Raw genomic sequence first — 14,081 nt, 5'->3', positions numbered from 1 at the left:
TTAATCGCTAAGTCAGCAGTAAGAGGCAGACTTAAATAGAGCCTCTTAAACAGCTAACAAGCAGAACCTGTGGAGAGGTGGGATCCTGCCCACAACAACAAATAGAAGGGAAAAACAGCAAGAACTGTCAGATAGACTCACAGGCATCAATTACCTGGCAGGAGGCAGTCAGCATGGGAAAGGGGCACATCACATGTGGTATTTCATCCATACTACAGCAGGGAGGATGTGATGTAATCAGCTCCTCTTGGTATACTCAATTTTCATCAAAAGGTCTGCCTCTTTTGCATTATCTTACATGGGATGTTATCAGCTTGGAATATTATCAGCTATTATCCCTGGACGAAATATGTTACTACTATGATCTAAATGTACTCATCTACTATCTTTATATGTATTCAGCCATTACCAACCCCCTGAGGAACCCTGTAAGGGAGAAACACGTCGGGTTGTGATCCCCATATTATTATTACTAAGGGATACATTGTTACTATCTTCTCTATCTACCCTCCTCTGAGGGGAATTTTCTATATCTAGGGCCACCCAGGGTCAGATAGGGCAGGTACGAGGACAGGGAAATTTCACCATCAGGGATTGTCCCTGGGCAGAGGTTTAGTTAGGGCATGTACAGGGAGAGCTTCTTCCTCTTTTTCTCCCCTGCATTTATAATTGCCCAGACCTCTTACACCTGCCACTATAATCGCCCTAGAGATTTGCCTTTATCTATGACACTTATACATTTCATCACTGGGTCTTTCCAGTGGAGATCATACGCTCAGTGGTAGTAGGGCTACATCGTTGCCTCAGTTTTTTTTTGTATCCGCCTTGATTTATAGGGCACATTTTATCCTATCTGGATTAAAAGCTAAGTTTAAAGGTCCTAATATAATTGTGCTTGTTGTGTTTACACTCTCTAGAGAAGGACACCAGAATTATCTTTATGATTATCTATACTTAGTGATTTATATCGGGTTCATCACTTTCTCCCAGCACAGATTCTGAGCTCTCAGCTTGTTTGTGACCTTCTGCCTGCGGTGTGGCCGGCGCCATCTTGGATTCTCCGGCTACATAAGTAGCGGCAGCTTTTTTAATACATTTCTCCATTTCCCCGCCACTTCCTGTTACCTTTTGATGTGCAGCAGTTTCCCCAGCCTTAGATCTGCCGATTTTGACCATTGTTGATCACCTAGGCTGTAATTCTAAACTTGTAGGACGACATGTTTCACGGAGCTGCAGCCATACACACAGCCATCTCCTCCAAGCGCAGGCTCCACCACCCGGATTTAATCTATATTAATATACAGTAATACAGTAATAAACAGTGCAGAAAGACTTTTGTAGGAATTTACAGTATAAAGCAAACCTTTCATGCACATATTTCTAAAATGCTCTCTTTTGCAGAGTTTGCCCTTGAGTGCAAATGCTTTACTACCTGGCCAGCTTGACACATGTGTTTACATTTAATAATTATACTAAATGGCAATATTGACATTTTACCATATATTTGACATACACATAAAACATGTCAAAGATTTTGTGCTTCTAGTTATTATTTTAATAACATATTTCAAGCACGAGAACATTCTGAAAAACTATATACAGGACCTGCCATTCTGGGTTCAGCATGCTTTGTGTTGTACCACACAATAAATACAAAAAGCTCATCTAAGGTTTTTCAAACAAAGTGATAGCAATAAGAAAAAGTATTGGAGGGCACACAGCTATAAAACCTGACTGTCAAAGAAAGGCAATGTACAATGGCATATGTCAAGGAATGTATAAGTATATAGCAGAAGCGACTTTGAAAGGAATAATAGACTATATCCAGGTCACATGGCCTTTAATTGACAGCAGGCTGACATAAGAGACTAAGTGAGTCCTATTAATGCTTCCCAGAGCCAGGCTATTGAAAGTTCACATAACATACTCTACCTAGGGAACCAAATCTTCACAAAACTTGAAGCAAATGGTAGATAATATCATTGACACTGACAGCGGTAGAGATGACCACAATAAGAACAAAGCTCTCAAAAGTGACTAGATTATTTTTCTTGAGAATATCTACTAGTAGACATTTTAAAGCAAACGGAATGAAATAAAATAAGAATGAATAACATAGCAAATACATACCGTATCTATTGGTAATAAGAAAACGTACAAACCCAAATTGCAACACCAAGCAGGACAAGCCATAAAGTTATGCAAATGAAGGAAGTAGCAAGTGTAAGATCTGCAGATGATCAAATTTTCTAGCACCTACCTTCACAATTTGTGTCATGTAGGGGGGAGGAGAATAAATGCCAGTGTCACGAGGGTGTCAATACCCACGCCTGACTCCGTTATACCCGGGGTCAGGAAGTCGCAGCGGTTGGCTGCACGCTCTATGTAAGATAGGGCTGTTTCCTTATGGTAGCTTTCTGGGTTTGCTTTGCAACCCTTTTTAGCTCACTCAGGGATCCGTAGCTCCTTCTCCTCAGCTGTTCCTTGTCCAGCACTCCCAACCTCCTTATATTCCCCTCTCACACTTCTCTGGTTGCCAGATATATAGCTTCCTGCCTGGACTTCTATACTGACCCACTGGAGCTGTGTTGCGGCGTTCTCTGGTTGTTGGTCCAGAACGTTTCCCTCCGGATCCCTGTTGGACCTTTGTGGTCTGCTGTGGTCACCCACCTGGGTTTATGTGTTTGTCTGTATTGTCTGTCCTCTCCCTGGTGTTTCCCTCTTAGTGTCAGTGGTGCGGACTAGCGATCCCACCGGCCCGTTCACTATCTAGGGCTCATTTCAGGGAAAGCCGGGGTTTAGGCACGTGATCGCCGCACGGGTGAGGAACCCGTCTAGGGACGTCAGGGCAGTCAGGTGCCAGCCGCAAGGTGAGTCAGGGGTCACCACCTTTCCCTCTCCCTTGGGCAGGGCTTTCCCTTTTCCCCTCCCTGTACGTGACACCGGTCATTACAGCCAGTTTGAAATCAAAGCTTTTTAGCCATATGAAACCTCACAATTTGTATTAAGTCATGTTACTGCTAATTATCTTATACGCTTAGGCCAAGATATCAGACTGTTCAACATTGTGTGCCCTGGTGATTAGGAGAATAATGATGAACTGTAATGGTAGCAAGAGGTGCACAGAGGAGAACCTCTGAACAGATTTATCATCAGACTAAAAGATAGTATGCATTGATCCATTCCGTAGTGCAAGTGAAATTGGATGCACATCCCAAGCCTAAGGTAGCAAATAGTGTCTGCACAACCCATCAGAAGGCATTGGTCAGTGGGCTATGAGACAGATGTCTGCTACAGGTGTCCCTTTGACCTTGTGCCACTGCTCTTAAAGGTTATCATGGTCTACAGCAAGACACCAATGGAAGTTAATTAATGAAATGAATGTCTATTCTTTTCAGGGATGAGTCCCACTTTTTTTTTTTTTACATAATGATCGCCAGAGATTCTTTCTGGAGACAAAATGAGCAACTCTAGGAAGAGGCCTTCACAAGGGAATAGTGCATCAGTCCTTCTTCCAGAATGGGTGGCATAATGTATAGTAATCCTCTCTAGTCTTCATTTCAATAACAGCTTAGCATTACATTGTTTGGGCATGGAACCAGTGGTATGGCCATCTCTCCATGGTGTCCAAGGAGCCATTTTTCAACAGGGCAATGTCTTTTGTGTTTGCTAGGGGGTTATTAGGCCAGTGGATATGAAGATCCACATGTTAAAAGCAACAATAAAAACCAAGGTGCTAAAAAAATCACAAGGATTCACATTTCATGAATTGAATGTGGAAAATTAAATACGGTAGTAATTTAAAATGCATGTTCTCAAATGCCAGAAGTATTGGAAGTAACATAGGGGAGTCCATTGTACTGAAGGAACACATAGATGTAGTTGGTGTGTCTGAGACAAGGCTAGATTATTTACATGACTGGTAAGTTAGTCTTTAGGGACTTAGACTCTTCAGGAAAGTAAGATCAATTTGTAGAGATGAGTGAATCGAATCCCATGAAGTGGCATTCGATCCGAATTTCAGGAGAAATTTGCCATATTGATTGAAGATTTCGGCCGAAATCCCGTGCTTGGTGACATATGACATCACCATGTCGGCCAGCGTGATAAAATAATCTTGCGCCACGCGAGATTTCGTGCCAGATCTTCAAGCAATATGGCGGCCGGCCTGTTGCGAGCAAATGGACATGGTAAGTTTGATTAAAAAAAATGTTATGTTAATTTCACACTGTTTTTACACTCAGATGCCATGATCATGTATGAATGCGGCATCTGAGGGGTACACTGACGGGGGGGGGGAGCTATCGCAGCTCCCTGTCATTGCACCTACTACTTACAAAAAAAAATACTCTTTGTGATAAAGTAATTTGGCACAAAGTGAATTTTTTTGTAAAATTCGACGAATCAGCCAAATTGAACTTTTGAAAAATGTGTTCATCTCTAACAAATAGGAAAGGAGGTGGAGTGTGTCTGTATGATAGGATTCATATGAAAGGAAGTGTGAAAGAGGCAGGTGTGGGTTGAGAATGTGAAAGGATGTTGAAACCGTATGGGTGGAATTGCAAATACTGGAAAAATAATACTTAGGCCTCATGCACACGACAGTTTTTTTTCACGGTCCGCAAAAACGGGGTCCGTGGGTCCGTGATCCGTGACCGTTTTTTCGTCCGTGGGTCTTCCTTGATTTTTGGAGGATCCACCGACATGAAAAAAAAGTCGTTTTGGTGTCCGCCTGGCCATGCGGAGCCAAACGGATCCGTCCTGAATTACAATGCAAGTCAATGGGGATGGATCCGTTTGATGTTGACACAATATGGTGCCATTTCAAACGGATCCGTCCCCATTGACTTTCAATGTAAAGTCTGGAGTTCTTTTATACCATCGGATTGGAGTTTTCTCCAATCCGATGGTATATTTTAACTTGAAGCGTCCCCATCACCATGGGAACGCCTCTATGTTAGAATATACTGTCGGATATGAGCTACTTCGTGAACCTCAGATCCGACAGTATATTCTAACACAGAGGCGTTCCCATGGTGATGGGGACGCTTCAGGTTAGAATACACTACAAACTTTGTACAAGACTGCCCCCTGCTGCCTGGCAGCACCCGATCTCTTACTGGGGGATATGATAGCACAATTAACCCCTTTAGGTGCGGCACCTAAAGGGGTTAATTGTACTATCATATTCCCCTGTAGGAGATCAGGGCTGCCAGGCAGCAGGGGGCAGCCCCCCCCCCTCCCCAGTTTGAATATCGTTGGTGGCACAGTGTGCCAACCACCATCGGCCCCCCTCCCTCCCTCTATTGTATTAAATCGTTGGTGGCACAGTGTGCCAACCACCATCGCCCCCCCCCCTCCCTCTATAGCAGTAACATTGGTGGCAGTGTGCGGTCTCAACAGTAGAAGATTCATACTTACCGGCTTGCTGCTGCGATGTCTGTGTCTGGCCGGGAGCTCCTCCTACTGGTAAGTGAAAGGTCTGTGCTAAAGAACTGTCACTTACCAGTAGGAGGAGCTCCCGGCCGTTCACAGACATCGCAGCAGCAAGCAGGTAAGTATGAATCTTCTACTGTTGAGACCGCACACTGCCACCAATGTTACTGCTATAGAGGGAGGGGGGGGGGGGTGGCGGGGGGGGGGGGGCGATGGTGGTTGGCACACTGTGCCACCAACGATTTAATACAATAGAGGGAGGGAGGGGGGCCGATGGTGGTTGGCACACTGTACCACCAACGATTTAATACAATAGAGGGAGGGAGGGGGGGCGATGGTGGTTGGCACCAACTGGGGAGGGGGGGGTCTGCCCCCTGCTGCCTGGCAGCCCTGATCTCTTACAGGGGAATATGATAGTACAATTAACCCCTTTAGGTGCCACACCTGAAGGGGTTAATTGTGCTATCATATCCCCCTGTAAGAGATCGGGTGCTGCCAGGCAGCAGGGGGCAGTCTTGTACAAAGTTTGCAGTGTATTCTAACTAGAAGCGTCCCCATCACCATGGGAACGCTTCTGTGTTAGAATATACTGTCGGAAATGAGTTTTCACGAAGTGAAAACTTAGATCAGAAAAAGCTTTTATGCAGACGGATCTTCGGATCCGTCTGTATGAAAGCAACCTACGGCCACGGATCACGGACACGGATGCCAATCTTGTGTGCATCCGTGTTCTTTCACGGACCCATTGACTTGAATGGGTCCGTGAACCGTTGTCCGTCAAAAAAATAGGACAGGTCATATTTTTTGGACGGACAGGATACACGGATCACGGCCTCGGCTGCAAAACGGTGCATTTTCCGATTTTTCCACGGACCCATTGAAAGTCAATGGGTCCGCGAAAAAAAACGGAAAACGGCACAACGGCCACGGATGCACACAACGGTCGTGTGCATGAGGCCTTAGTGTAATATATAGATCCCTAACGTCACTGAGAAGATTGAAGCTCAGCTGTATGATGAAGTAGAATGGGCTGCACAGGTACAGTGTCCGTAATGGGAGATTTTAACTTCCTGGATATTGACTGGGGTCATGGTTCTGCTACAATTGGAAAGGGGAGACAATTCCTCGACTTCCTGCAGTACCACTTTTTGGGACAGTTTCTAGAAGATCCCACTAGGGACAATGCTCTGTATGATCTGGTAATTTATAACAATGTTGAGCTTGTCGAAAAAGTCACAGTTTAACAATGGGTTATAGTAGAGATGAGTAAATTGTTTTGTAACAAACTGGGTTTTTTAGGAATTTACCACAAACAAAGCTTTTCAGGCAGTGCCATTTTACTGCACATGTTGGTGGGCAAAACCACAAGGGAGGAAGAAGAAGGCTGGTGACATGACCCTGGGCGGAAGTTGGGGGGGAAGGTGCTTGTCCTGATTGGCTCAGAGGCTGAGAGACAGCCTCATCAGCCAATCAGGGATGGCAGCAGGCAGGAAGATGCCTGTACAGGACAAGCAGATGTCATTCTGAGTTCTGTTGATCAGGGTGCATGGGTATATGCAATGTCTGAGAGAACATTTTTATACAGTATACAGAGGCAAAGGCAAGCATCTATTTTACTATAACAGAGACAGTGTAGGGAAAGAATAGAAGTAAATAATTGTATAGAATATTAGGAACTTTAATCAGGGAAAGCTTTGAAGGAGTGTGGGGTTTAGGAGTGGAACACAATTCAAAATTAGTGTTATGTAATGAATTAATGTTCTAGAGACTTCAGGTCACACAGGGAGGGTTTTGGAATCAATTTTCATTTAAAATAAATATTCCAGAGACAACTGTGTGATTTGGGATAATGACTGGGTGAAGGGGTCATAAAACATAGCAACTGATATTTAGACAATGGTAGGGGGCTGTAAATTGGTGTGGTGTTGTTAATGTAAACAACATGTGTTACGCACATCACAGTAAAATACTGCAACCTGAGCAAGTCCTGCTTGGACCTTTACTGTCCAGCCTTGAGACTGTTAAGCTGGTTTCACACAGGCGTTGCGAGGAAATGTGCGGGTGCCTTGCGGAAACACGCGCAATTTTTCCGCACGAGTGCAAAACATTGTAAGGCTACGTTCACACCTGCGTTTAGGTGCGGATCCATCTGGTATCTGCACAGACGAATCCGCACCTATAATGCAAACGCTTAGATCCGTTCAGAACGGATCCGTTTGCATTACCATGAACAAATTTTTTTTTGTTTTTTTTTGTTCATGATAATGCAAATGGTTCCGTTTTGACTTACATTGAAAGTCAATGGGAGACGGATCCATTTGAAAATTGAGCCATAGTGTGTCAACTTCAAACAAATCCGTCCCCATTGACTTAGGCTACTTTCACACTTGCGTTCAGAGTGGATCTGTCTGGGGTCTGCCCAGACTGATCCACTCATATAATGCAGATGATGGGATCTGCTCAGAACGGATCCGTCTGCATTTATATTTTAGAAAAAATTCTAAGTGTGAAAGTAGCTCAGACGGATCCGTCCAGACTTTACATTGAAAGTCAATGGGGGACGGATCCGTTTAAAAATTGAGCCATATTGTGTCAACTTCAAACTGATCCATCCCCATTGACTTACATTGTACGGCCACGGCGGACAACCGAACACTGCAAGCAGCGATCGGGTGTCCGTCTGCTGAGCGGAGCGGAGCCCAAACGCTGCCAGACTGATGCATTCTGAGCGGCTCCGCATCCACTCAGAATGCATTAGGGCTGGACGGATCCGTTCGGGGCCGCTTGTGAGAGCCTTCAAACGGAACTCACAAGCAGAGCCCCGAACGCTAGTGTGAAAGTAGCCTAATGCGTTTTGCACTCGCTTGAGAAAAATTGTGCATATTTGGTACCCAAACCCAAACTTCTCACAGAAGTTCGGGCTTGGGATCGGTGTTCTGTAGATTGTATTTTTTTCCCTTATAACATGGTTATAAGGGAAAATAATAGCATTCTGAATACAGAATGCATAGTAAAATAGCGCTGGAGGGGTTAAAAAAAATATAATAATTTAACTCACCTTAATCCACTTGATCGCGCAGCCGGCATCTCCTTCTGTCTTCATCTTAGCTGTGTGCAGTAACAGGACCTGTGGTGACGTCACTCCAGTCATCACATGATCCATCACATGATCTTTTACCATGGTGATGGATCATGTGATGGACCATGTGATGACCGGAGTGACGTATTTGTACTCCGCCAGTAATGCACTGCAAACGTGGCTGCAAAATATCTCACTGCACGGCAGAATGGCAATTTTCCCCAATTTTTTTATATTTTTACTCAAAAGTCTTTTCAACAGATAAGTGCAATGATGAAAGGTGAATATAGTTGTATATTGTCAGTAATACACTGCATTGGCTGTAAAATATCTCACTGCACCGCTGATCGGCAAAAAGGCCCTAATTTTTTAAATATTTTTACACAAAAGGATTTTTAACAGATAAGTGCAACGATGAAAGGCAAATATAGTTGTATTTCGACAGTAATACACAGCAAATTGGGCTGTAAAATATCTCACTGCACCGCTGATCGGCAAAAATCCCAATTTTTTTTAAATATTTTTACCCAAAAGGCTTTTCAACAGATAAATACAACGATGAAAGGCGAATATAGTTGCATTTCACCAGTAATACACAGAAAACTGGTTTGTAAAATATCTCACTGCACTGCTGAACAACAATTAGGTCCAATTTTTTTTTGTTTTTTATACTTTTACTCTCACTGCACCGTTCAATGGCAAATAGGCCCTAATTTTTTAATATTTTTGCACAAAGGGCTTTTCAACAGATAATTACAACCATGAATGGCAAATACTGGGCAAACTGGGCAGTGAAATATCTCAGTGCATCGCAGAATGGCAATTAAGGCCTAATTTTTTTATATTTTTACACAAAAGGATTTTCAACAGATTAGTGCAACGATGAAAGGCGAATATAGTTGTATTTTGCCAGTAATACACGGCAAACTGGGCTCTAAAATATCTCACTGCACTGCTGAACGGCAAAAAGGCCCTAGTTTAAAAAAAAATTACACAAAAGGCTTTTCAACAGATAAGTGCAATGATGAAAGGCAAACATAGTAGTACAGGGTGGGCCATTTATATGGATACACCTTAATAAAATGGGAATGGTTGGTGATATTAACTTCCTGTTTGTGGCACATTATTATATATGAGGGGGGAAACTTTTCAAAATGGGTGGTAACCATGGCGGTCATTTTGAAGTCGGCCATTTTGAATCCAACTTTTGTTTTTTCAATAGGAATAGGGTCATGTGACACATCAAACTTATTGGGAATTTCACAAAAAAAACAATGGTGTGCTTGGTTTTAACGTAACTTTATTCTTTCATGAGTTATTTACAAGTTTCTGACCACTTATAAAATGTGTTCAATGTGCTGCCCATTGTGTTGGATTGTCAATGCAACCCTCTTCTCCCACTCTTCACACACTGATAGCAACACCGCAGGAGAAATGCTAGCACAGGCTTCCAGTATCCGTAGTTTCAGGTGCTGCACATCTCGTATCTTCACAGCATAGACAATTGTCTTCAGATGACCCCAAAGATAAAAGTCTAAGGGGGTCAGATTGGGAGACCTTGGGGGCCATTCAACTGGCCCACGACGACCAATCCACTTTCCAGGAAACTGTTCATCTAGGAATGCTCGGACCTGACACCCATAATGTGGTGGTGCGCCATCTTGCTGGAAAAACTCAGGGAACGTGCCAGCTTCAGTGCATAAAGAGGGAAACACATCATCATGTAGCAATTTTGCATATCCAGCGGCCTTGAGGTTTCCATTGATGAAGAATGGCCCCACTATTTTTGTACCCCATATACCACACCATACCATAATTTTTTTGGTTCCAACAGTCTTGGAGGGATCTATCCAATGTGGGTTAGTGTCAGACCAATAGCGGTGGTTTCGTTTGTTAACTTCACCATTCACATAAAAGTTTGCCTCATCACTGAACAAAATCTTCTGCGTAAACTGAGGGTCCTGTTCCAATTTTTGTTTTGCCCATTCTGCAAATTCAGTGCGCCGATCTGGGTCATACTCGTTGAAATGCTGCAGTAGCTGGAATTTGTAAGGGTGCCATTTGTGAGTAACTAATAGCCGCCGAAGGGATGTTCAACTAATGCCACTCTCCAGTGACATACGGCGAGTGCTATGCTGTGGGCTCTTGCTGAATGAAGCTAGGACAGCCACTGATGTTTCTTCATTAGTGACAGATTTCATGCGCCCACATTTTGGCAAATCCAACACTGAACCAGGTTCACGAAACTTAGCAAGCAGTTTTCTAACTGCAGCATGGGAGATGGGTGGTCTCGTAGGCTGTCTTGCATTGAAATCTGCTGCAATGACCCGATTACTGCGTTCACCAGACATCAACACAATTTCTATCCTCTCCGCACGTGTTAATGTCGGCGACATGTCAATGGCTGTAAACAAAGAGAAACTTGTAAATAACTCATGAAAGAATAAAGTTACATTAAAACCAAGCACACCATTGTTTTTCTTGTCAAATTCTCAGGTTTGATGTGTCACATGACCCTCTTCCTATTGAAAAAACTAAAGTTGGATTCAAAATGGCCGACTTCAAAATGGCCATCATGGTCACCACCCATCTTGAAAAGTTTCCCCCCTCACATATACTAATGTGCCACAAACAGGAAGTTAATATCACCAACCATTCCCATTTTATTAAGGTGTATCCATATAAATGGCCCACCCTGTATTTCGCCAGTAATGCACAGCAAACTGGGCTGTAAAATATCTCACTGCACCGCTGAACGGCAATTAGGCCCAAATTCTTTTATATTTTTACACAAAAGGTTTTTCAACAGATAAGTACAACCATAATCGCCAAATATATTTGTATCTTGCCAGTAATACAGAGCAAACTAGGCTGTAAAATATCTCATTGCACCGTTGAACGGCAATTCGGCCCAAATTCTTTTATATTTTTACACAAAAGGCTTTTCAACAGATAAGTACTACTATGAATGGCAAATATATTTGTATTTTGGCAGTAATACCCAGCAAACTGGGCTGTAAAATATCTCACTGTACCGCTGAGCGACAAAGAAATTTTTCCCTTTTCCACTAATACACGGAAAAAATGACTTAAAAACAGATAAGTCCACCGCTGAACGGCAAATATATTTTACTTTTGCCACTAATACTCAACAAAAAGCTGTAATTTTTGCACTTCACCACACAATGGCTAATAAGCCCTTTTGTTTCCCACTAACACAACCCAAAAAATGCTTTAGAACATATAACTGCACCACACAAGGGCAAATAAAACCCTGTTAATGCCTGTATCAACCAGCACTTGCACCTGTCACAAAGTGGGGTAGAGGGGAGGAACACCAGAAGGACAACAGAAGGAAAATGACCAGAAACTAGGCCTTATGGCTAGGGAAAGGGAAGAGGTCACCACCTAGGAAACCCTAAACCTAACCCTGACTCCTGTCAGTGTGAATAGACCCTGAAGGTTTGAATGTTCATACACCGTAAACCTAGGCCCTAGAAACCCTGTAAATCCCTAAGAGTAGTAACTGGGTCTAAGACCACTGGTCCCTTTCCATATGAACAAATCAGTGTCTCCCTGCGACCTAGTAAACAATGATCAAATGGGAACAACAACAAAGGGAAATAGATGAGCAGGAACACAGATCAGGGACCCACACCAGCTATTCCAAGTCCAGGCAGATAATATCAACCGCATGGTATGAAGTGTGAGCCCAGACTAAATAGAGGAGCAGTAATGACCATAAGCTAAACCTAAGATAAGAGGTGTGGTGATTACCAACAACAACACTGCAACAAGTGAAAACAGATAGGATGTCACCTCCCGGATTGAAACCTGTTCAACAGAAATGCATTGGAATGATTTCTCCCTATCCTTTCCCTACAAATAATCTTTCCCTGCAGTTGTAAATTTTATTTTTTATTTTTGCAAAATGATGATTTTTCTATCACTTTTCCTAGCGCCTGCAGACATGTCTCTCCCTGCACTAAGTACGCTGGTGAATGGCAGAATCTAATCAGTGACATCATAGTGCTGGTTGGCTGGTGATCCCGCCTATCCATACTTCCTTTCTCCATGTCCTCACACGTGCAGCAGCCATTTTAGAAAATTAAATTTGATTAGTTACTACGAAGCGTGAGGAAATTCCCATTCAGTGCAAATCAAATTTTTCCTGAAATTTGTAACGGATTTTACTTTGTCAGCTTCGATTTGCTCATCTCTACTCTCAAAAGCATAGTAACACAGTAACATAGTTTTTAAGGCAGAAAAAAAGACATCTCTCCATCCAGATTGGCCTGTTATCCTGCAAGTTGATTCAGAGGAAGGCAAAAAAGCCCCTGTGAGGTAGATGCCATTTTTCCCCACTTAAGGGGAAAAAAATTCCTTCCCAACTCCAATCAGGCAATCAAAATAACACCCTGGATTAACGACCCAGCTCTAGTAGCCATAGTCTATAATATTATTACACTTCAGAAATACATCCAGGCCCCTCTTGAACTCTTTTAGTGAACTCACTATCACCACCTCCTCAGGCAGAGAGTTCCATAGTCTCACTGCTCTCACGGTAAAGAATCCTCTTCTATGTTTGCGTACAAACCTTCTTTCCTCTAGAAGCAGAGGATGTCCACTTTCACAGCCACAGTCCTCGGGATAAATAAATGATGGGAGGGATCTCTGTACTGACCCCTGATATACTTATACATGGTTATTAGATGTCCCCTTTGTTGTCTTCTTTCTAAAGTGAATAACCTTAATTTTGATAATCTTTCAGGGTACTGTAGTCAACCCATTTCAGTTATTACTTTAGATGCCCTCCTCTGAACCCGCTCCAGCTCTGCTATGTCTGTCTTGTTCACAGGAGTCCATGTGTGGGCTGACTAGTCATTTGTAAAGTGGTAGGACTATGTTCTCATAACGTGCATCATAGGTTTTGATTCAACCCATTATCTTTTTGTCCTTGGCAGCAGCTGCCTGACACTGGTTTCTACAGCTTAGTTTGCTGTTCACTAAAATTCCCAGGTCCTTTTCCATGACAGTTTTACCCAGTGTTTTACCATTTAGTATGTACGGGTGACTTGCATTATTCCTTCCCATGTGCATAACTTTACATTTGTCAGTGTTAAACCTCATCTGCCACTTATCTTCCTAAGTCTCCAATCTATCCAGATCCCTCTGTAGCAGTATACTGTCCTCTTCTGTGTTAATTACTTTATACAGTTTAGTGTCATCTGCAAAAATTGATATTTTACTGTGCAAGCCTTCTACAAGATCATTAATAAATATATTGAAGAGAATAGGGCCCAATACTGACACGTGACGTACTCCACTAGTGACAGTGACCCAATATGAATGTGTACCACTGAGCCAGTCACTTACCCACATACAGACATTTTCTCCCAGTCCAAGCATTCTCATTATATATACTAACCATTCATGCGGTACAGTGTCAAATGCTTTAGAGAAGTCTAGATATACGATGTAACAGATCACCTGGCACCCCGACTGAGTACCTCCGTTGCTGGATGCTCCTTGCGTTTTCCTGAGGTTTCTAAGCACTCTGGCAGAC

The sequence above is a fragment of the Bufo gargarizans genome, chromosome 5, assembly GCF_014858855.1.
Source record: "Bufo gargarizans isolate SCDJY-AF-19 chromosome 5, ASM1485885v1, whole genome shotgun sequence".
NCBI lineage: Eukaryota > Metazoa > Chordata > Amphibia > Anura > Bufonidae > Bufo > Bufo gargarizans.
The sequence above is the reverse complement of the archived record's forward strand: the minus strand, read 5'-3'. Positions refer to the sequence as shown.